Genomic DNA, 9,571 nt, shown 5'->3' on the forward strand with positions numbered 1-9,571 from the left:
TCAGTCAAGGTAACCTGCATAGCTTCAGTGAAATATCCAACACTGTACAGCAAATGGATAGCATTTAAATATGCAAGCTGCCGCAGATAAGGGTTACTGTTTACTATGGAAGTAGTAAGACATAAGTTGGTCAAGTTCATGTGAGTAATGCCATCTATTTTTCTCATTAGATCTGTAAATAAAAGCATGGGCTTCACATGGAGGAATGAGTGGCTTGTGTTTCATAAACCTAGTCGCTTTTTTCATACTTTACGACATGGCCAACATTCTCCTGATATACTAATAAAATCCTTCTTGATTTCCAGTAGATACACAACTGTTCAGCCATTTAAAACAACTAACCTTTCCACCAAAACAACCAAGATTTGCATTTCAAACTCCTCACATACTATACTAAATATAATTTTGTATAATGCGACTTGCTATTGTTACTTCTGAAATACGGTTGGCTTTTGATGTAACAGGAACGGCACAGAAAGCCTTTGTTCAAGTTTTGAGGCTCTACCTTTGTAGTGAAGTAAATTACATAATGAGATCGAATACCAGTGTGTTTACGTGACCCACTTTAAGAGAGAGTAAGCAGAGTGGGTCTGAAACCCATTATACACACTGACAGGTCACAATGAATGAGCCGCTTTAATACAGAACAGAAACAGGGCCTCATACATTTAGAAATACATTAGAAATGTTTTGAATTCGGGAATATGGTGACCTCTGTGCAGAGGTCATGTCACAATGTCACAATTTGAAACTGCTGAAAGACATGTTTTCATTGCATCTTGTGAACAGCACTAACCTGTAAATCAAAAAGAAGCTGTACTCCAGCTTTCCCCATATTATTCTAATGATGCTGTAGCTGCAGTAAGAGCATTCCTAAATATTTAACAAGGACCCCAGGACTGAATTAATGGAAATGACTGGATCCAATCAAAAACTGTAAGTTTGTCTTAAGGGAAAGCTCTACTCTTAAAAAAAAACTCCCAGATTAGATTATTGCAATATATTAACAATATTACAATAAAGTAACTCCTGGAATCAATCAAAACTGCCAAGCAATCTTAAGGAAAAGAGTCACTTGGTTGTAAAATGGCACCAAATAAATGCTGGAATGTTGTTCGTTGAATAACTTTTACTATTAAGATGTGGCTTTGACTGAATCCAGGGGTCAAGTCCACACAAAGAGGCCCTTGGGGTCCAGATCTTATAATTCTTTGCTATTACTGAAACAAAATGTTCACTGATGTTTGGGATGAGCCAAAATGTTTAGTTGCAAATGAAAGTTTTTTAGATTTAAGATGGAACCATGCTTAAGTATTGAACAACAAAGATGAAGGCGGTTACTAAGAAATGTCAATGTAAGGTCAAAGTACATGAAAAATTATAATCTTTAATGAACTACAACACAGCACAATTTAGGTTACAACACCATGGATGAACATTAGCCACAGCAGTTAGCTTATGTTAGAAAGCGGATAGCTGGGTAGCTACAAACATCATGGCGGCTTTTTTAGGTGAACTGAAAACAAGCACCTTCCATTTAACATTAACTCCAGAAGCCACATGTTGCAAAAGAGATGCAACTGGGAAATACATCATGGTTACAGAGCAAGGGGGCAGGGCTCTGTACCTGAGGATGAGATTCTTTTACTGTCATGGAATTGAGAGATGAGCTCCTGTTACACATAGCACTGGCATTGCTAACCAGGACCAGCCTGGGTGGGCATGCTGTAGACCTTGTTTCCACTTCATGTGCAGTATATAAATACAGGTGACCACAAAGCTATTCATCTGACAGTTGATTCATGGCCTTTCCAGCCTTGCAGTTTCCAGGCTGCACTGAATGACCTCCCTGCTCTTTGCAATCCCCCTCGCTCTCGCTGGGTGTCCCTTCGATCCTTCCACTGGTTGTCAGCATGCATCTTTTTTCCTCAAATGCCCCCTCCCACTCTAATGGCCTATGCATCACTCCCCAGGAGGTCCAACTCACTGTCAGATGACTGCTCAATAAAGTCTAGGGGGTCAACCCGTAGTTATAATGTCTGCAAGTTCATCCCAGGCTGACCTATTCATCAGAACAGGAAAAATCTCTCATATAATACACAGCTGAAGACCATAACGGTCCTAGTTTAGGAGACTGAGCAAACGTTTCCAGTCTCCCTCAGTGCATGATGGAGTCCCTGGGAGTGAGGCTCAGCACACGCTGGGGAGGATGGGGAATGTGATCAAAACTCAAAGAGTTAAATCATGTCAGGCTTTGCTGCTCTTTCAGGCTTTTATGTTGCTGCTCACGTGCCTGTAGCATTACTCCCAGCTATCAGGGAGGAATCCTCTCTGTGCTAGAGAGGGTCACCTCTGAACAAACCCATGTCACTGCGGCGCTGTATTTATGCTCCTTTAACTCATGCCTGAGGCGTGTCTCACGGGAGGCCTCCAACCAAAGACCAGCTCTCCTCAGACAGCCTCTTCAGATGTCTGTCCAGGCTCATGTCTCGTTGCAGATGTCTGCTCTCAACTGCATGGTCGTGACCTCAGAGTAGAATTCATCCATCAGTGCTGCAACACCGCATGTCCTCTTCATAGGTCAGCTTGTTTTCTTTGGGTTTCTTTCTTTCTTTTTACTGTGTGTGTGTGTGTGTGGCTGGGTTACTTCAGTGTAGACATGAAAAGTGAGGACAGAAGGGAGCAGGTGCCGTGTGCAGTACAACACCTCCACACAGTGAAATAATCCAGTAAAAATGAGGAAAACGTAAGCTACACCACTAGGATAAAATTCACACACCATGTGAACGTACCTTCTCCCTCCTCCTGTCGCTATCTGACTGTCTCCATTTTATTTTGTCTTCCTCGCTTCCCAGCCCACTACGGTGTCTCCACTCTTCATGAAATCAAAGATACTCCATGACCTTAGCTCAACCCTCTGAGAGCTACATGCCACCCACGTATAGAGGCTAGCTTCAGCCGTGAGGGCTGACTGACACATGAGTCTGAGACAAAGGCTATTAGTCACGTAGACACAGACAGGTCTCACACAGAACCACACTATTTTGCCCTTACTCACGCACATTCTCAGCCTGGCTTTTGCATTCCTGTGCTGGGATGTCAGGATTAACATTGACGTCTATCACAGTTGTTCTCACATTCTTTTAAGAGAGCAGAAAACACAGGTATGTTTAGTGAGGAGGTGTCTCCGCTTTTATATGTAGCTGTACCAGGCGTAGTATCCAGACCATGGGAGCCCCCCAAAAGGACAGGTAAACTGTGGCTGAGAGCAACCATTGACATCACTGTTCATCCATAGTATGAGGAAGTGGACTGAAGAGGCTTGAGTCACATAATAAAGAAGTTAGGCAGATGCTTTAGATGTTTGCCTGTCTAAACAAAGCAAATTCTGGGATTCTGACTACAGGCAGAGGAAGTGGAAGTGTCAAAGAACAGACGCGTTCAGACTACCTGGCACTGAGACTGTCAGGAAGAGAGAAATGCATGAGCGAACATCAGTGTAACAGATCCACAGGCCTTGCTCAGCCATTGGCTGCCTGCTGGACAGCCATTCACAAAGAGGAGCCAAAATGTTCTCCTGTCTGAGGAGAAACCAAACTCAACAGACGCACATACACCCACAAACACACAGAAGGAAGAAACATTCCAATATGCCACAAGACAAAAAAATGAATCTTGGCAAAAGCCACAGCACCCTTTGCCCCAAGTAAAAGAATAATTGTCAAATATCAATTATATTCACTGTTGAAATTTGCATTTGATGGTGGTGTTACTCTTTTACATTGCCCTCGAGAGAAGACATAGTAAAATCAAATGAGCTGTGTGATAAAATAAACTGTCTTGCCTTATTGCAGATATTAGAATGATTAATATGGTCTTTGCACGGTTTCTTTGCAAAGGAATTACATGCAGGCAGCCAGATACATTGCAGTTTGGAAATTAAACTGGCAGTGTTAGATTTGCTCAGAACATGAGGACTCATTAATTTTGCATGAACTGTAGAGACAAAGAATTTAGACAGAATACAGTGAAGGCTTGGGTATCTTTTTATATGGATATATACCTTTATATGTATGTACCTATGCTACTATACACTATATGGACAACAGTATTTGGCCACACCTGTTTTTCAGGGTTTGGGCTCGGCCCCTTATCTCCAGTGAAGGGCAATCTTAATGCTTCAGTGTACCAAGACATTTTGGACAATGCTATGCTTCCAACTTTGTGGCAACAGTTAGGGGAAGGCCCTTTTCTATTCCAACATGACTGTGCCCCAGTGCACAAAGCAAGAACTATAAAGACATGGTTTGACGAGTTTGGTGTGGAAGAACTTGACCGGCCCGCACAGAGCCCTGACCTCAACCCCGTCGAGCACCTTTGGGATGAACTGGAACGGAGATTGCGAGCCGGGCCTTCTCGTCCAACATCAGTGCCTGACCTCATAAATGCTCTCCAGAATGAATGGGCACAAATTCCCACAGAAACACTCCAAAATCTTGTGGAAAGCCTTCCAAGAAGAGTGGAAGCTGTTATAGCCGCAAAAGGGGGACCAACTCCATATTAAAGTATTTGTATTTGAATACAGTGTCATTACAGTCCCTGTTGGTGTAATGGTCAGGCGTCCGAATACTTTTGTCCATATAGTGTATCTTTTGTTTATTTTAGACTGCCGTTACTGCAGTATCGGCCATGTGCTGTTCCTCTGTTTGTTGTTTCTCTTGGCTGTGCTTACCAGTCTCTTTGATTTCAAGGCCCCTATTGGCACATCTGAAGGACATGTCTGAGCCAAAGGGATCATATCTGACATGGACTCACTCCAAGTGTAAATAGGAAGGTTGATTAATAACTGTGGTGTATTGGCTGTAGTGTGTTTTCTGTGTATTACAGTGCAGCCATACTGAGACCATACTGCAGCACAAATGTGTCTGTTGATTAATGGCAATGTCTTGGTGTCAAAGGATCTCTTTAAAACAGCGGAAGAGAGGAAATATTTACAACCTTTCATATGGCAAGCAAAGGAGACACAAAAACCCTCACATTCCCAGAACAAAAATGTTGAATGTGGCAATGCCATCACCATTTGATGCTCTCAGATATTCTGTCAACACTGCATGAAGACAGACTCAATTAAGCTCCAGCATCCAATTCTTCAATACATCTGCCAAGTACCTGAAATACAAATGTTTCAGGAGCTGAATATCAAAATGATGATTGGATAAGTCTTTAACTTCCCAAAGTTTTGGGATTCTATTCTGTCACTGGAACAGGCCTCTCCAGAGGTGAGCTGGTACATGAGCACTCACTGACCTGTTGCTTTCAGAGCCTCTTGTCTCTGTGTACTTGTGGCAGTGCTGTGTCTTAGCCAGGAAAACAGCATTCTGCAGCGCTTACTTTAATAGTTAAACCTCATGTTCATGTGCTCTAATAAGCGGCCTGCTAATTCCCCTGCAGCGGTGGCTTTCAGCGCAGTAAGAGAGGGGACGCTGCCAGCTCTTCCCTCACTGCAGGGTCATGTGAGGACAGGGCCTGCACCAGGGCACGGACATTCAGATCTCTGCTCCGAGTGCACGCAGTGCCCGGCCAAGTGTCACTTTAGGGCAAGGATGGGAAGTTCCATCCTGCAGGTGCCAGAACGCTTCTGCTTCTGTAAACTACTTAAAAAGTCACTGATTTAGGCTTGAGGTCAGAGGCGCCTTGGCTTTCTCCCCAAATATTCTGGCAAGAACATTAAACATGAGGTGAAAACACATTTGTAGATTGTGTGTCAGAAGGGTTGGGGTCTCTGAAATAATAAATATCTGGAAATAATGATCTTCAAACGAGAAATAAAAAGTCCTTTATGATGAAATTTAAGTAATGTTTAATGAAGAGGACGGAACGTTACATGGTAGTGCCACTGGTTAATTTCATATGATTAAAGAGCACTGCAGCTGATGGCTGGTCAGCCGGATAAAGCAAAGCTGAAAATTTACCCGTAGAATGATGTCATAGTGTTTTGCTAATTGACGCTGAATGAAACCTGACAGCCAATCCCAGCATGCTGTTGTATCCCAGCTCCTCAGATTTGTGTTGAACAGTGGTAATGGTTTTAAGGAGAACTGGACAGACATTCTCAACTCCCAGCTCCGCCGCACAGTAAACTGCCAGCCACAGGAAAAAAACATCTGTGCTCAGGAACAACACTCCCAAGAAGCAGATGGTCAGATAGTCTTGTTTGACTTGGGTTTTGTCTGGTGAAACGGTCCATTATTAGCACAGTTTTCTTCAAAATTTCACAGCTGTGCTGGCATGTTTGTTTTAGAGCTTAAATGATCCCTCCTACTTCCCCGTGAGCCAGGCTGGGAGTGAGGGTGAGGCCTCTGAGCACAGCAAGCCGGATCTTTTCCGCTCTTCAAGTGAGGGTGAGGCCTCTGAGCACAGCAAGCCGGATCTTTTCTGCTCTTCGAGTAAGGGTGAGGCCTCTGAGCACAGCAAGCCGGATCTTTTCCGCTCTTCGAGTGAGGGTGAGGCCTCTGAGCACAGCAAGCCGGATCTTTTCCGCTCTTTGTGTACGTGCTTTGTGAGACTCGGGTAGGGAGGGATGACGAGAATCTGGACACACTTTTTACCCCACATTCAGACAAGTGGGCACATGAATCAAAATTTTCGAAAAACATCATTACTTTGTCACTTGAAATGATTTCTGCTTCAAATTACAGTTTCTATATGTTTCGGGAAGGAATCAGTAACATGTCCTTTGATAAAAGCGCTATTGACTGATTGAAATTTGATTACAGCTCAAAGAGGAGCACTGTGTTGAAATAGAAGGGCATGTGTTGGCATTGGGGCCATCTGCTGGATTTTACCACAGACTGCTGTTCCAGTCTCTCGCTGTACGGTAAATTGAGAGAGCTCACTCGTCGGCAGGATCTCTCTGCCTGAGCGGACACGAGCCGGAGGGGAGTGGAGTGCACCTCTAACACAAAATCTGTGCATCTGTGAGCTGCACCCTGCCTGCTCCTCTGTGTGACTGAGGGCTGAGCTCGGAACCTGCCACACAATCCTGGAGGCTGTTGTGCTCACCACTTTGTTGCTGCTTTCTGCAGGACATTGTGGCTATAACTGAATGGAGCACCATCTAAAAGCACCACACATTCAATGGGATATTCCAGAGCAGGTTTAACCCTGAGGAAAACTGCCTCCTGAAGAGATGCAGACATATGCAAGCACATCTGGATACCTTTAAACTATATTCATTTTTAAATGTGTCTTTGACATGTAACAGACCGGGCTTTTGTTTAATATTTAACTGACTTAAGAGCAATGTATGAAATGTGTGGCCATTTCATAATGGAGGTCTGTTGGTTCACATTGTGGAATATGATGCCTTATTTAAGGAAGTCTAATAGCCTGATTCCCGTATTTAAGGGGAAGTACAGATCCTACAATTACCCACAACTGGTCAATTCATTTGAGACCTCATTTCACATTATATCTGTGCACCTGCTGTCCTGTTGTTTTTTTTATTCCAGTGCATGTTCTACAATAGAAGTTGAAAATGGTTTGGCCCACATTTTTCAAATCTTAGCACTTAATTTCAAATCTCTACAATCAAATAACTCCTGATTGTACAATGCCAAGAACATTGCAGCCTGCTTGACATAAGCACTGCACAGATGGTGTTCAGGATATTCGGGCAGAGGGATTCCAGTGATGAGTACTGCAAGGCTTTCGCAAGCTTGGCTGGACAGCCTCTCCCCGCAGCAGGCGGCTCGGCACATGCAGGCGGCAGAGATCAAAGCGCCGGGGAGGCAGGCCAAGCCAAGACCCCTGGCCTTGCTATTCAAGCCTGAGCTTAAAGCTTTTAACTGTCCACCATAAAGCCATCACTGAGAAAGAGGCAATCGCTGTGTTTCTGGCTGGAGATGAAGCGTTTATGCACAAAGGGGTTACAAACATGCCGTGAGCAATGAAGACTTCCCAGTGTCTGGTAGCCCACAAACACCCCGTCTACAATGGGCTCTACCACACCTGGCACACAGCTGCTCCTCTCTCCAGCACAACTCTCACTCCCAACCCACTGGCATGGCTATTTACTGTCTAATAAAAACCAGGAGACCACAAGACTAATTGAATGTGTGTGTGTGTGTGTGTGTGTGTGTGTGTGTGTCTACATGTGTGTTTTGCAGCAAAAAGTGTCTGTTTTGCTGTGGTTTCTCTCATTCTCAAATGTGGAGGAAAACTAACAACTGAGTTTGTGGCTAGTAAAGTATGGCCCTATACCTTTGTCTCATTTCCTTCGCAGAATATCTACCATGAACTCTGGAGTGGGGCTTTGACTCAAAGATACCCTGTGAGACTGACTCATTGGATGACATCAGAGTTTCGCTGCAATCCCATTTGGTTGTCCCATGGCCATGATTAAGAGGACTCGCGTGTCCCATCTGTCGCACATGGGGACTTCACAGGACTTAGCGAGGGGTGGAAGCCACAGACCCCAAGCTATCAAGCGAAACTATGTATGACAAAGAAAGGAGACGCTGGAGAACGATGAAATAGACGGAGGGAAGATTTAAAAAAGGAGGAGACCACATATGCTCGCAAAACAAGCTGCCCAAGAGTGAGAAATAATTCATCATTGATACTGCTTTTTTATAGTCAAACACATGGCCTTAATTCAGAAAAGGAAAATGTTGTATTCTTTTTTTACTTTTCCACTCCCTGTGAAGCATTAGCTTGGGTGTATGATATTTGCACTGTCAGCTAAAAAACATTCCTCAAACATCTGCAATGACATATGAGTGGCAGGCCGAATCTCGAACTGAGTCTGAGAGACACTATCAGCTACAGCACCCACTGCTAACAGCTTGTGTTCAACAGACTAAAGCATCCCAGTTCACAGCCTGAGATATTTCTTTCGTCTTTTGTTTGATTCAGTTGCTGTGCCCTTGGCCTTTACAGTATAGGACATACTACTGTATGGTAGGTTGGTGAGAGTGTGCATTTTAATCATCATGAACAGCTTTTTTTCCCTTCAATCAATCGTGAACTGAATAATGGTTAGGTAACATGAAGATTAAAAAAAGGAGTGGAAATGTTTCATTATGTTGAACATCAGGTTGATTAAAATACCACAAAGCTGACTTCATTCTCATAGAAGATGCAGGGAGTCATGTTTAAACGTGAACAGATGCGACAAGCAAACTTGCACACATTTGCACCCTAAGTCACGTAAACACACAAGCAAACACAAGCTTACGTAACATCCTAATGTTCATTCAAGCTGTACCTGGTTAACAGATCTAAACAAAGCACAGTGTGAATCTGGGTTATCATTACGTAAGTATAATCTAATCTCTACAGTCCTCAGGGCTCTTCACTGGCATCTTGATTTCTCTCTCAACAATGTCCACCAGCTAAAAAGAAAGCCATTCTGCAGTCATTTTCCAATGTATTTTCCAGTGGTCTCTTACTCCAGAGATTGTTGGTGCTTACTAGCTTTTGAGCTTGGCTTTGAACTCAAGACGTAAGTAAGTGAACAGGTTAGACAAACTAAACTAATTTTTACAAGTCGTACAGCGCTGCCACATTT

This window comes from Megalops cyprinoides, chromosome 25 (genome assembly GCF_013368585.1).
Source record: "Megalops cyprinoides isolate fMegCyp1 chromosome 25, fMegCyp1.pri, whole genome shotgun sequence".
Taxonomy (NCBI): domain Eukaryota; kingdom Metazoa; phylum Chordata; class Actinopteri; order Elopiformes; family Megalopidae; genus Megalops; species Megalops cyprinoides.